At 45.8% G+C, this 15,465-nt stretch overlaps 1 protein-coding gene across 2 annotated transcripts in view; it reads left to right on the top strand.

The window, feature by feature from the left end:
- The window catches only part of FGF1 (fibroblast growth factor 1), a 213,151-nt gene that overhangs the window by 106,476 nt on the left and 91,210 nt on the right, over positions 1-15,465 (top strand). The gene's annotated exons all lie outside the window — the stretch shown is intronic.

The following is a 15,465-nucleotide window of genomic DNA, read 5'->3' as shown; positions in this document are numbered from 1 at the left end:
CCGCTGCTCGCCTGTCTGCGCTACAGCGTAACTTCGGCCTTCCCGCTCACCGCCTCATATGCGACGTGCCCACCAGGTGGAACTCCACCTTGCACATGCTGGACAGACTGTGCGAGCAGCAGCAGGCCATAGTGGAGTTTCAGCTGCAGCACGCACGGGTCAGTCGCACTACAGAACAGCACCACTTCACCACCAATGACTGGGCCTCCATGCGAGACCTGTGTGCCCTGTTGCGCTGTTTCGAGTACTCCACCAACATGGCCAGTGGCGATGACACCGTTATCAGCGTTACAATACCACTTCTATGTCTCCTTGAGAAAACACTTAGGGCGATGATGGAACAGGAGGTGGCCCAGGAGGAGGAGGAGGAGGATGAGGAAGAGGGGTCATTTTTAGCACTTTCAGGCCAGTCTCTTCGAAGTGACTCAGAGGGAGGTTTTTTGCAACAGCAGAGGCCAGGTACAAATGTGGCCAGCCAGGGCCCACTACTGGAGGACGAGGAGGACGAGGATGAGGAGGAGGTGGAGGAGGATGAGGATGAAGCATGGTCACAGCGGGGTGGCACCCAACGCAGCTCGGGTCCATCACTGGTGCGTGGCTGGGGGGAAAGGCAGGACGATGACGATACGCCTCCCACAGAGGACAGCTTGTCCTTACCCCTGGGCAGCCTGGCACACATGAGCGACTACATGCTGCAGTGCCTGCGCAACGACAGCAGAGTTGCCCACATTTTAACCTGTGCGGACTACTGGGTTGCCACCCTGCTGGATCCACGCTACAAAGACAATGTGCCCACCTTACTTCCTGCACTGGAGCGTGATAGGAAGATGCGCGAGTACAAGCGCACGTTGGTAGACGCGCTACTGAGAGCATTCCCAAATGTCACAGGGGAACAAGTGGAAGCCCAAGGCCAAGGCAGAGGAGGAGCAAGAGGTCGCCAAGGCAGCTGTGTCACGGCCAGCTCCTCTGAGGGCAGGGTTAGCATGGCAGAGATGTGGAAAACTTTTGTCAACACGCCACAGCTAACTGCACCACCACCTGATACGCAACGTGTTAGCAGGAGGCAACATTTCACTAACATGGTGGAACAGTACGTGTGCACACCCCTCCACGTACTGACTGATGGTTCGGCCCCATTCAACTTCTGGGTCTCTAAATTGTCCACGTGGCCAGAGCTAGCCTTTTATGCCTTGGAGGTGCTGGCCTGCCCGGCAGCCAGCGTTTTGTCTGAACGTGTATTCAGCACGGCAGGGGGCGTCATTACAGACAAACGCAGCCGCCTGTCTACAGCCAATGTGGACAAGCTGACGTTCATAAAAATGAACCAGGCATGGATCCCACAGGACCTGTCCGTCCCTTGTCCAGATTAGACATTAACTACCTCCCCATAACCATATATTATTGGACTCCAGGGCACTTCCTCATTCAATCCTATTTTTATTTTCATTTTACCATTATATTGCGATGCTACCCAAAGTTGAATGAACCTCTCCTCTGCCTGTGTGCTAGGCCTAAATTTATGACAAGCCTGATTCTCTGCTATGACATGCAGACTAATTCTCTGCTGACATGAAGCCAGATTGTCTGTTACGGGACCTCTCTCCTCTGCCTGGGTGCTGGGCCTAAATTTATGACAATGGACTGTTGCAGTGGTGGCTGACGTGAAGCCTGATTCTCTGCTATGACATGCAGACTGATTCTCTGCTGACATGAAGCCAGATCGTCTGTTACGGGACCTCTCTGCTCTGCCTGTGTGCTAGGCCTAAATATATGCCAATGGACTGTTGCAGTGGTGGGTGACGTGAAGCCTCATTCTCTGCTATGACATGCAGACTGATTCTCTGCTGACATGAAGCCAGATTGTCTGTTACGGGACCTCTCTGCTCTGCCTGTGTGCTAGGCCTAAATATATGCCAATGGACTGTTGCAGTGGTGGGTGACGTGAAGCCTCATTCTCTGCTATGACATGCAGACTGATTCTCTGCTGTCATGAAGCCAGATTGTCTGTTACGGGACCTCTCTGCTCTGCCTGTGTGCTAGGCCTAAATATATGCCAATGGACTGTTGCAGTGGTGGGTGACGTGAAGCCTCATTCTCTGCTATGACATGCAGACTGATTCTCTGCTGACATGAAGCCAGATTGTCTGTTACGGGACCTCTCTGCTCTGCCTGTGTGCTAGGCCTAAATATATGCCAATGGACTGTTGCAGTGGTGGGTGACGTGAAGCCTCATTCTCTGCTATGACATGCAGACTGATTCTCTGCTGTCATGAAGCCAGATTGTCTGTTACGGGACCTCTCTGCTCTGCCTGTGTGCTAGGCCTAAATATATGCCAATGGACTGTTGCAGTGGTGGGTGACGTGAAGCCTCATTCTCTGCTATGACATGCAGACTAATTCTCTGCTGACATGAAGACAGATTCTCTGTTACGGGACCTCTCTCCTCTGCCTGTGTGTGTGCTGGGCCTAAATATATGCCAATGGACTGTTGCAGTGGTGGCTGACGTGAAGCCTCATTCTCTGCTATGACATGCAGACTGATTCTCTGCTGACATGAAGCCAGATTCTCTGTTACGGGACCTCTCTCCTCTGCCTGTGTGTGTGCTGGGCCTAAATATATGCCAATGGACTGTTGCAGTGGTGGCTGACGTGAAGCCTCATTCTCTGCTATGACATGCAGACTGATTCTCTGCTGACATGAAGCCAGATTCTCTGTTACGGGACCTCTCTCCTCTGCCTGTGTGTGTGCTGGGCCTAAATATATGCCAATGGACTGTTGCAGTGGTGGCTGACGTGAAGCCTCATTCTCTGCTATGACATGCAGACTGATTCTCTGCTGACATGAAGCCAGATTCTCTGTTACGGGACCTCTCTCCTCTGCCTGTGTGTGTGCTGGGCCTAAATATATGCCAATGGACTGTTGCAGTGGTGGCTGACGTGAAGCCTCATTCTCTGCTATGACATGCAGACTAATTCTCTGCTGACATGAAGACAGATTCTCTGTTACGGGACCTCCCTCCTCTGCCTGGGTGCTGGGCCTAAATATATGCCAATGGACTGTTGCAGTGGTGGCTGACGTGAAGCCTCATTCTCTGCTATGACATGCAGACTGATTCTCTGCTGACATGAAGCCAGATTCTCTGTTACGGGACCTCTCTCCTCTGCCTGTGTGTGCTGGGCCTAAATATATGCCAATGGACTGTTGCAGTGGTGGCTGACGTGAAGCCTCATTCTCTGCTATGACATGCAGACTGATTCTCTGCTGACATGAAGCCAGATTCTCTGTTACGGGACCTCTCTCCTCTGCCTGTGTGTGTGCTGGGCCTAAATATATGCCAATGGACTGTTGCAGTGGTGGCTGACGTGAAGCCTCATTCTCTGCTATGACATGCAGACTAATTCTCTGCTGACATGAAGACAGATTCTCTGTTACGGGACCTCCCTCCTCTGCCTGGGTGCTGGGCCTAAATATATGCCAATGGACTGTTGCAGTGGTGGCTGACGTGAAGCCTCATTCTCTGCTATGACATGCAGACTGATTCTCTGCTGACATGAAGACAGATTCTCTGTTACGGGACCTCTCTCCTCTGCCTGTGTGCTAGGCCTAAATATATGCCAATGGACTGTTGCAGTGGTGGGTGACGTGAAGCCTCATTCTCTGCTATGACATGCAGACTGATTCTCTGCTGTCATGAAGCCAGATTGTCTGTTACGGGACCTCTCTGCTCTGCCTGTGTGCTAGGCCTAAATATATGCCAATGGACTGTTGCAGTGGTGGGTGACGTGAAGCCTCATTCTCTGCTATGACATGCAGACTAATTCTCTGCTGACATGAAGACAGATTCTCTGTTACGGGACCTCTCTCCTCTGCCTGTGTGTGTGCTGGGCCTAAATATATGCCAATGGACTGTTGCAGTGGTGGCTGACGTGAAGCCTCATTCTCTGCTATGACATGCAGACTGATTCTCTGCTGACATGAAGCCAGATTCTCTGTTACGGGACCTCTCTCCTCTGCCTGTGTGCTAGGCCTAAATATATGCCAATGGACTGTTGCAGTGGTGGCTGACGTGAAGCCTCATTCTCTGCTATGACATGCAGACTAATTCTCTGCTGACATGAAGACAGATTCTCTGTTACGGGACCTCTCTCCTCTGCCTGGGTGCCGGGGCCTAAATATCTGAGAATGGACTGTTCCAGTGGTGGGTGACGGGAAGCCAGATTCTCTGCTATGGAACCTCTCTCCAATTGATTTTGGTTAATTTTTATTTATTTAATTTTTATTTTAATTAATTTCCCTATCCACATTTGTTTGCAGGGGATTTACCTACATGTTGCTGCCTTTTGCAGCCCTCTAGCCCTTTCCTGGGCTGTTTTACAGCCGTTTTAGTGCCGAAAAGTTCGGGTCCCCATTGACTTCAATGGGGTTCGGGTTCGGGACGAAGTTCGGATCGGGTTCGGATCCCGAACCCGAACATTTCCGGGATGTTCGGCCGAACTTCTCGAACCCGAACATCCAGGTGTTCGCTCAACTCTAGTTAGGGACCCCTACAGGGAATTTAGGGTCTGAATAGACCATAGATGTGTTATTAGCAATATGACTGTAGTACGCTCTCTTTTACCATGGAGATACATGAGTCTGTGTAAGAGAAGTACACTGAGTCATTTTTTAAAGAGGACCTTTCACCACTCCTGACATGCCTATTTTAATAGCTTCATGCATTCCCCATCTAATAAGAATTCTGGAGAATCTATTCTTATGGCTCTATGTTGTGCCATTCCTTTATTATTTCTACTAGAAGTTATGAATGAATTGCTAGCAGTCTTCAGTAAGGGTACAGAGTGGTGGAAAGCAGTTAGGGGTGTGTAACTGCACAGTCTGAAAATGGCAGCACTGATTGGATAGAGTGAGTCTGTGCAAGTGCATACCCCCAACTGGTTACCAGCCCTCTGTACCCTTACTGCAGACTGATAGCTAGAGATGGCCTTGCGGTTCGCCGGACGGTCGTTTCGTGGCGAACTTTGCATGTTCTTGATTCGCCAAACATGCGAACATTTGGAGAAATTCGCATCCGCCATATTCTTTTACATTATGAAGAATTTTGACCCATGACACATCCATCAGGATGTTATTGCCATCAGCACTTGTTATTGCCTACCACATCTATACCTTTTGCTTAAAGGGGTTCTGCACTTTGTTTTAACTGATGATCTATCCTCTGGATAGATCATCAGCATCTGATTGGCAGGGGTCCGACACCTGGGACCCCCGCCGATCAGCTGTTTGAGAAGGCAGCGGCGCTTCAGCAGCGGAGCAGCCTTCTTGCTGTTTACCGCTGGCCCTAGTATCAACTAGCGTGGGCGGGGCTAAGCTCTGTTCACTTGAATGGAGCTTAGCCCTGCCCACGCTAGTTGATACTATTTGTGACGTCACTGGGCCAGCGGTAAACAGTGAGAAGGCTGCGCCGCTGCTGGAGCGACTCTGCCTTCTCAAACAGCTGATCGGCGGGGGTCCTGGGTGTCGGACCCCCGCCGATCAGATGCTGATGATCTATCCAGAGGATAGATCATCAGTTAAAACAAAGTGCAGAACCCCTTTAACTTTAATAATTTCATTTATTTTCATTTTGAGGGATATCTTTTCCATTCACACATCCGCAAAATGGGTCCGCATCAGTTACGCAATTTTGCGGAACGGGTGCAGACCCATTCATGTTCAATGGGGCCAGAATGTGCTGTCCGCATGTGCATTTGCGGATCCGCACTTCCACATCTGTGCTTCCATTTCCGCAAAAAAATAGAACATGTTCTATTCTTGTCCTCAATTGCAGACAAGATTAGGCATTTTCTATTATAGTGCCGGCGATGTGTGGTCTACAAATTGCGGAATGCAAATTGCCGGTGTCCGTGTTTTGCAGATCCGCAAAACACTTACGGATGTGTGAATGGACCCTCATACCCTCAGGTTACGTTTGATATTTATGTACAGTACACACCAAAAGTTTGGACACACCTTCTCATTCAAAGAGTTTTCTTTATTTTCATGACTATGAAAATGGTAGATTCACACTGAAGTCATCAAAACTATGAATTAACACATGTGGAATTACATACATAACAAAAAAGTGTGAAACAACTGAAAATATGTCATATTCTAGGTTCTTCAACGTAGCCACCTTTAACTTTGATTACTGCTTTGCACACTCTTGGCATTCTCTTGATGAGCTTCACGAGGTAGTCACCTGAAATGGTCTTCTAACAGTCTTGAAGGAGTTCCCAGAGATGCTTAGCACTTGTTGGCCCTTTTGCCTTCACTCTGCGGTCCAGCTCACCCCAAACCATCTCGATTGGGTTCAGGTCCGGTGACTGTGGAGGCCAAGTCATCTGGTGCAGCACCCCATCACACGCCTTCATGGTAAAATAGCCCTTACACAGCCTGGAGGTGTGTTTGGGGTCATTGTCCTGTTGAAAAATAAATGATGGTCCAACTAAACGCAAACTGGATGGAATAGCATGCCGCTGCAAGATGCTGTGGTAGCCATGCTGGTTCAGTATGCCTTCAATTTAGAATAAATCCCCAACAGTGTCACCAGCAAAGCACCCCCACACCATCACACCTCCTCCTCCATGCTTCACGGTGGGAACCAGGCATGTAGAGTCCATCCGTTCATCTTTTCTGCGTCGCACAAAGACACGGTGGTTGGAACCAAAGATCTCAAATTTGGACTCATCAGACCAAAGCACAGATTTCCACTGGTCTAATGTCCATTCCTTGTGTTCTTTAGCCCAAACAAGTCTCTACTACTTGTTGCCTGTCCTTAGCAGTGGTTTCCTAGCACATATTCTACCATGAAGGCCTGATTCACAGTTGTTCTAGAGATGTGTCTGCTGCTAGAACTAATCTGAACTAATCTGAGCTGCTGTTAACCTGCGATTTCTGAGGCTGGTGACTCGGATGAACTTATCCTCCGCAGCAGAGGTGACTCTTGATCTTCCTTTCCTGGGGTGGTCCGCATGTGAGCCAGTTTCTTTGTAGCGCTTGATGGTTTTTGTGACTGCACTTGGGGACACTTTCAAAGTTTTCCCAATTTTTCGGACTGACTGACCTTCATTTCTTAAAGTAATGATAGCCACTCGTTTTTCTTTACTAAGCTGCTTTTTTTCTTGCCATAATACAAATTCTAACAGTCTATTCAGTAGGACTATCAGCTGTGTATCCACCTGACTCCTCCACAACGCAACTGATGGTCCAAACCCCATTTATAAGGCAAGAAATCCCACTTATTAAACCTGACAGGGCACACCTGTGAAGTGAAAACCTTTTCAGGTGACTACCTCTTAAAGCTCATCAAGAGAATGCCAAGAGTGTGCAAAGCAGTAATCAAAGCAAAAGGTGGCTACTTTGAAGAACCTAGAATATGACATATTTTCAGTTGTTTCACACTTTTTTGTTATGTATAGAATTCCACATGTGTTAATTCATAGTTTTGATGCCTTCAGTGTGAATCTACCATTTTCATAGTCATGAAAATAAAGAAAACTCTTTGAATGAGAAGGTGTGTCCAAACTTTTTGTCTGTACTGTATATTCTAATGGATTGCCTTCCTTGTACAATGTTATAATATACTTTCTATGTTAGAAAGTATATTATAGTGCATTTGTATTGTGCGGCAGTTGTGTGCGGTTCTGCTGCGATACTGCAGGTATATAGAGGGACAAGCGTTATTAGAACAAATAAATTCTACTGGTGTGATATACCAGTAGCCCCCCTCAAAAACTGATTGAAGCGGGGTGTTATATACTAATATACTTTCTTTATAGTGCATTTGGGTACTGCACAGTGCATTTGCGCATGCACGTACGCGAAAATTATATTGCCGATATTTCGCATTGAAAAAATAATAAATGGAGATCGCAAATTCGAATAATACATCTGGTATGTCACGGTCCATGTTGTGGGACTATTTGTGCACTTCTAGTAATTATTTCTTGGCTGCAAATATGAGATGAAGGTTTTTCAGGCTCGCCTGCCATTAAAATGAATGGGACCCGCCGCGAACTTGCGGTTCGCGAACATTTGATCGCGTTCTAGAACCGTCCCGGCAGATGTTCGTCCATCACTACTGATAGCAATTCAATCATAACCTCTAGTTGAAATAGTGATGGAATGGCACAACATAGAGCCATAAGAATAGATGCTCCAGAATTGTTATTACATGGGAAATAAATGAAGCTATTAAAACAGCCATGTCAGGAGGGGTAGCAGATCCTCTTTAAAGGGATTCTGTCACCTGGATTTTGCCTATAGAGCTACGGATATGCACTGCTAGATCGCCACTAGCACATCCGCAATATACATTCCCCATAGCTGTGAGTGCTTTTATTTAGGCAAAAAAAAAAAAGATTTTATATATATGTAAACGAGGCAATTAAGCAGTACAAGGGGCTGTTACTAACGTTTCTGGAGCCCAGCTGCCGTGGCCAGAAACGGGTTGTTAAAATGTGTTATATTTGTCGTGACGCCAATTGCAGCATGCGCAGGGTACTGTCACAGGGCCCTCCAAGGTTTTATAACTCATGCCCCATGTTAGGAATGCCAGAGTGGTGAATGTCTCAGTATGGTGGTGATAATGGGGTCAATGTTGTCTCCTACCTGGGTATGGATGGACTCCTGGCTCATTAGCAATAAATTGAGTGTAGTGCTAGTAGGAGTAATAGAGGGATTTTGCAGCAGAAATTGATATCCAGACCTTTGGTAAAGTTTAAACTTGTCTTTACTGATTGTAACTTTAATCCAAGCAAGATACAGCTTTAGTCTTTGGTCCCAGCAGGTATTGGCAATGTTTGGCAGGAATTTATCTTCTGCTTGATCAACCTGGAGTTTGCAGGAAAGGACGTTTGCTTTGTAGCTCTATAATTTGGCTTCTGCACTCTCTATCTTCTGCTATATGGGGACTGACTAGCTGAGGAGGAATATGGCTTCTCCTGGGTCTCTGGACTTTACTCACAGTTATCTTCTCAGGGTATGCTTTCTTCCTGGAACTGGAGTTTGTCTGCTTGCTTCATCCAGCGGAGGTTGCAGGGCTCAGGCTGGGGATTTGATCAATGTCTCAGCCAAGACAAGATCCTGGCTTTCTTCTCTATCTCAGGGAGCTCCTAACACGTGCACCCTACCCCTAGCAGGGGGTGTGCTACACTCCTTATAACTTCCTTCTCTCCCCATGCTGCAGGATGTGGGCACAGCCCACTCTGCTCAGAGAGGGTGAGCTAAGCTGGAACAAACTATTCCAGCTTAGATGTACTAAACTGAACATAAGTCCTTACTAACATATTGCTGCCACCTGCTGGTGTACATGGAAATTACAGCAATTATTGGAGTTAAGGTTTTATACACATCTGTGAAGATCTAATGTAAAATTACATCAGATGACAAAGTAAAAGCTCTTAACAGATTGTAGCGGGGTACAAGGGTTTCGTAACACAACTCTGGGGTGTTACACAGCCACGCCCACTGTGAAGGAGCCCAGCACCGCCCACATCCTCCAAATCTCATCCTTGCTCCCGTATGTCACAAAGTTAGAGCGCCGTAATCTCGCAGCTAGCGCATGCGCAGTTCGTTCCCTGAGACTAATGCCAGCACAGGGAAGGAACACTATGCCGGCAATGACATGCCGCGTACTCGCGCATGCGCGAGATTATGGCACTCTAACTTAGTGACCTCGGGGAGCAAGAAGGAGATTCGGAGCATGTGGGGCGGTGCTGGGCTCCTTCGCGGTGGGCGTGGCTGGGCTCCAGAAACGTTAGTAACAGCCCATTGTGCTCCTTACTTGCCTCATTTACATATATGAAAGATCGTTCTTTTGCCTAAATGAAAGCACTCAAAGCTATGGGGAATGTATATTGCGGATGTGCTAGCAGCGATCTAGCAGCACATGTCCGCAACTCTATAGGCAAAATCCATGTGACAGAATTCCTTTAAGGCTTCATTTATTTGAACAAATGATGCAATCAATGCAGCCTGTGTAGTTCCATAGGAATGAGTGTTCATAGGTTTGTAATGATACAGTATAATGTCAAACATTATCATTACATATTCTTTTTTGCCACTTATCTTCTGTATATCTGTTAGATTTGCATGATGTAAGCAACAGATAACATGTATCATAGGTCTGGTAAAATAGTTATATAGCTATTTGCTTCTGTTAAGACACTATATTTCATTTGTTAATTCTAGGTCTGGAATGCTTTAATAATGTCAACTGGTCCACAGACTTCCAGCCACAAGATTTTTTTTTATGGAAGTAATAGGTTTGATTGAGTCAGAACAAGCCAATAACCGCAAACCACTTCAACAACAGAGGTAGAGATGTGGTTTATGATTCATAGGATTAGTGTAGGAGGGTTCTGTGTGAGCCTCTGCCCTGACTTCACTGATGATCTGCCCAAAGTCAGGAGTTCTATTTTAGCTACTTGTAGATACTGTGACTGCAGATGCCTAACTATACAACTATACAACCTTTTTAAATACTTCATGAATAAATTATTTAACCTTGAAATTACCTTGTGTGTTTTTGTGAATGTTAAAGGGGTTGTGTCACTACAGCCAGTGGCATTCACTATGTAGACACAGTTAATACAAGACACTTACTAATGTATTGTTATTATCCATATTGTTTCCTTTGCTGGCTTCATTAATTTTTCCATCACATTATACACCACTTGTATCCATTGTTATGACCACCCTGCAATCCATCAGAGGTGGCCATGCTTGCACACTATGGGAAAAAGCACCAGTCTCTGTGAGCTCCCATGGTCTTAGCTAGGGATGAGCAAATCGACTTTGGATGAAACATCAGAAGTCGATTCGCATAAAACTTCATTCTAATACTTCACAAATTAATTTGTATTGTTCGTTTCCAAGGTATGAAGTTATTATGTGAAGTCTCGCGAGATTTCGCGAAGCAATAACTTCAGCTCATCGTAGCCAATACATTCTAATACTGTAAGGAGCGGGAGCTCTGTACAGTATTAAAACAAAGTTTTATGTGAATCGACTTCGGATGTTTCATCCAAAGTCGATTCGCTCATCCCTAGTCCTAGACACCAGAGAGGCTGGCGCTTTTTCCTATAGTGTGCAAGCACGACCACCGCTGATAAGTAAGTGGCTTGTATTAACTTTCTCTACATTATAAATGCCACTTGCTGAAATGGGACAACCCCTTTGCAGTGTTGTCAGAAGAGATTGCTATGTTATACCGATGGGTCAGATGGTCAGTACAAGTCTCTGCCTTTCTTTGTACTGTAGGCCACACTACACGACCACTACAGAAGGTCCTAATTCAACATACTAAAAACAGCAATCCAGATGTACTAAGTGTATCCGGAGCAAGTTTTAACATTTTATCTATGGGTCTTGTAAAGCGATTATGATAAAATGTACAAATCAGGGCAATACATTTTATAGGTAGCTAGATGTAATTGACACTGCAGACAGAACACTGAGGGAACACAGAGGAAAAGCCTGTGGCACTTATACTGGTCCACGACATCTGTCTTTATTCCATCAGATTAAGGGTCCATCCACACGTCTGTAGTGTATTGAGGATCCGCAATACACCCGGCCGGCACCCTCATAAAACTGCCTTTTCTTGTCCGCAATTGCAAACAAAAATAGGACATGTTTTATTTTTTTCCAGGGCCGCGGACCGGAAGTTCGGGGCTGCGCTCTTGAAATGCGGATGCAGACAGCACACTGTGTGCTGTCCGCATTCATTCCTGACCCATAGAGAATGAATGGGCCCGCACCCATTCTGGATAATTGCGGAATGGGTGTGGACACATTCTATGGACGTGTGAATGGACCCTTAGGATTGCTTTTGCTCTGCTACACTTGTGACCCTATGTCTACTCTGCTGAGCACCTCCGTGACTGCCATAGTGCAGGGCTGGACTGTTGGAGCCTGGAAGTATTATAAAACTGATTATCACATTGTTGGTTGGAATACAGGAAATCATGTAATGTGTCAGTCATATAGTTCCCTCTTCAGTCAGGAAACACAAATAGCACTTTTCACTATGGTAGTCAAACCTTTTTGAATAAAACGTTTATAAATGGAGGTATAACTCGAAGCTCATAAGGCTCACTGCAAAGTCTTTTTAGCAGGACCTCCACATACCATTTATAAAAGCTACTGACTCTTCACCCCCTACATCTACTCCTCTGTTTATATAGTACATCAATCAAACCATTGACAGCTGAAGTGAATAACTTTCATTATTTCATGCCAAAGGGTGATAAGGAAAATATTAGACAGCGAGTGGACAGTTAGTTCTTGAAGTTGAGGCACTGGAAGCAGGAAAACAGGCGAGTGCAAGGGTATCAGTGATTTCTGACAAGAGCTACATTTTGATGGCTAGATGACTGGGTCAGGGCATAGACAAAACATCTTATGAGTTGTTCCTGGTATGCAGTGGTTAGTATAGAAGAGATTAAAGGGAGAACAGGCGAGCTGGCGACAGGTTTTATGGACCCAAGGCTCATGTATGCACATGGGAAGCAAAGGCTAGCCCATCTAGTTTGATCCCAGAGCTACTGTAGCATAAACTGCTCAAAACATGTAAATGCTATAAGATAAAGATGTCAGAACATGGAGTAATGGATGGAAGTGGTCTGGTCTTTTACATCATAAATGCGTCACTTACCTGGAGAAGAGATGGCACCAGAATGCAATGTAACAAGGCAGCCTGACACAAGAAATATAAGATTTTGTACAATTTTCTGCTGGGAAACTTTGGTTCCTAGTGCTCATGTGGATGTTACTTTGACACATAACACCTATCTAAACATTGCTGCAGACCAAGTAGATCTCTTCATTGGAAAATGATTCCCTAATTTCTTCTTTCAGCAGGATAATGTTCCCTGCCACACTGCAAAAAAATCTTCAGGAACATGACCAAGAGTTCAACTTGTAGACCTGGCCTATAAATGCCGTAGCACTCAATCTGATCAAACATCTGTGGGATATGCTGGAAAAACAAATCCGATCCATGCAGGCAACTTACTGAACTTAAAGGGATTCTGTCACCTCCCCTAAGCCAAAAAACGATTTTAAAGCAGCCATGAAGCACAGCTTACCTGGATTAGGCTGTGCTCTTTTATCTTGAAATCCGTCCAGCAGTTACTGCAAAAAACGACTTTGATTGATATGTAAATGTGTCCTGAAGGTGCCCAGAGGGGCGTTTTGTTCTTCTTAGAGAGCCCAGTACCGCCCCTCTTACAGTGCCCAGCCCGCCTTCCTTGCACTGTCTAACCGCCACCCCCAGCCTGCCACAGCCTCTCCTCCCTCTCCTCCCCCTCCCTCACGCCGAACGAACTTTCGCACAGGCGCAGTAACCACTGAGGGCTGCGCCTGTGCGATCAGCAGGAGACTGAGGGCAGCACCTTCATCTTCGTCACTGGGCATGCGCCGAGCCCAGTGACGTCCGATGCTCGCTCTTCCCTGCTGACTGAGGGAAGAGCGAGCATCGGACGTCACTGGGCTCGGCGCATGCCCAGTGACGAAGATGAAGGTGCTGCCCTCAGTCTCCTGCTGATCACACAGGCGCAGCCCTCAGTGGGTACTGCGCCTGTGCGAGAGTTCGTTCGGCGTGATCGGGGGGGGAGGAGAGGGAGGAGAGGCTGTGGCAGGCTGGAGGCGGCGGTTAGACAGTACAAGGAAGGCGGGCTGGGCACTGTAAGAGGGGCGGTACTGGGCTCTCTAAGAAGAACAAAACGCCCCTCTGGGCACCTTCAGGACACATTTACATATCAATCAAAGTCGTTTTTTGCAGTAACTGCTGGACGGATTTCAAGATAAAAGAGCACAGCCTAATCCAGGTAAGCTGTGCTTCATGGCTGCTTTAAAATCGTTTTTTGGCTTAGGGGAGGTGACAGAATCCCTTTAAAAATGAGAGGTGCAGTTTGATTGGTTGATATGAACAATTCTTCCACTGTGTCCATGGGCGTCCTGTCAGTAACTTCTGTTTACAGAAATCAGGTCTTGAAAATTACACCTGTTTTCTGCTAGGGTTCTACGGTTACAGGAAACTGGTATGAAAATGACTCCAGTCAGGGGCTGGCATAGTTTTCATTCCAGGAGTACGGACTGCCGGAGGTGTGCCTAATTTATTACAAGGCCTGCACCTTGTCATAAATAAGGCGCTTCCTCTGACAGTGCAGGGGCTATCAAAGGCTGGCATAAAAAAGCTGGTCTTTGATAAATAGCCATTATGTTTATGGCCGGTTGTCTTTTTATCAGTTCTATAACTTATATGTACCGGAGTCTTACATAATCTGTAGGTTCTATAGGACAGTATCTCTTGCATCACACTGTAATAATGTATCTCATTCATAAGGGCAATATGTGTTAAAAAAGTTGAAGAGCAGCACACAAATCAAAGCTGGTGCAATTCCGTGAAGCAGACCACGGACCCGGTCCTGTTAGATATATGCAAAAAAGGCCAAGGCAGCAATCAAATATCCGTGAATGCTTGACAAAGGCTCCATGGAGTGAGCTGAAACGTTGCTGTTACCACATGGGTGAATAAAATAACCTTTTTTTCACAGATATTTGAGTGCTGCCTTGGCCTTTTTTGCATATATCATTCATAAGGGCAGATATATTATTAGTGTCTAAAAGTAAGACAGTGTAGATTTACTGTAGTTGTTCCAAATATATCACAGTGGCTGATGCTAGATGATACATTTGTTGCACCCTTAGGGTATTCCACAAATAACTGAAATGCTGATTTTCTGCAGCACAAAATCTTTTTTTTACAAACCCTCCCTACTGGGCAGACATGCTAGGGGAAGCATTCTTACCTCCTTCTTGGGGTCTGGCTACTTTGCTCCCTGGCCTCAGCTGGGGTAGCCCCCATCAACATCACTGTGGCCAATTAACAAAAGAGGGAGAGTTTGCAAAAAAAAAAGTGGCGAACCGCTTCAAGCTAGGTCCCCTTTCCCACTAATTCATGCCCCTAATCTGCTAAGCCACATGTGTTGGACAAGTTGCAAAGAGTGCCTGGAACTCTTAATAAATGTAGTGCAAAGCATGTACACCAGGTTCTTTGTTCAAACTGTGATTTAATACATCTAATATTTATATTTACATAAAGCCTAAATGACTTCTTTAGTTTCTGAACAATATTACCTATGAAATATGTTGACCCTATAAAAGTAAAATATCATTGGTTGGGATTACACATTTAGCATTTTAGATTTGTTTGCCATTACAGATACCATAGAATAATATAATACAGTATATACAGTATTTTCATATTTACAACTTTAAAGTTTAATAAGTCAATACTTCTAAAATGTCTACTTATAGAAATAAAAAAGTACACACTGTGACAGGATCATAAAAGGAAGGAGTCAGTGGTAATTAAATGCATATATCAACTCTCCGTAACCTCTTCTTGCCATTGTCAG

The sequence above is a fragment of the Bufo gargarizans genome, chromosome 2, assembly GCF_014858855.1.
Source record: "Bufo gargarizans isolate SCDJY-AF-19 chromosome 2, ASM1485885v1, whole genome shotgun sequence".
NCBI classification, from domain to species: Eukaryota; Metazoa; Chordata; class Amphibia; order Anura; family Bufonidae; genus Bufo; species Bufo gargarizans.
This window is presented reverse-complemented; position numbering and strand designations above follow the sequence as displayed.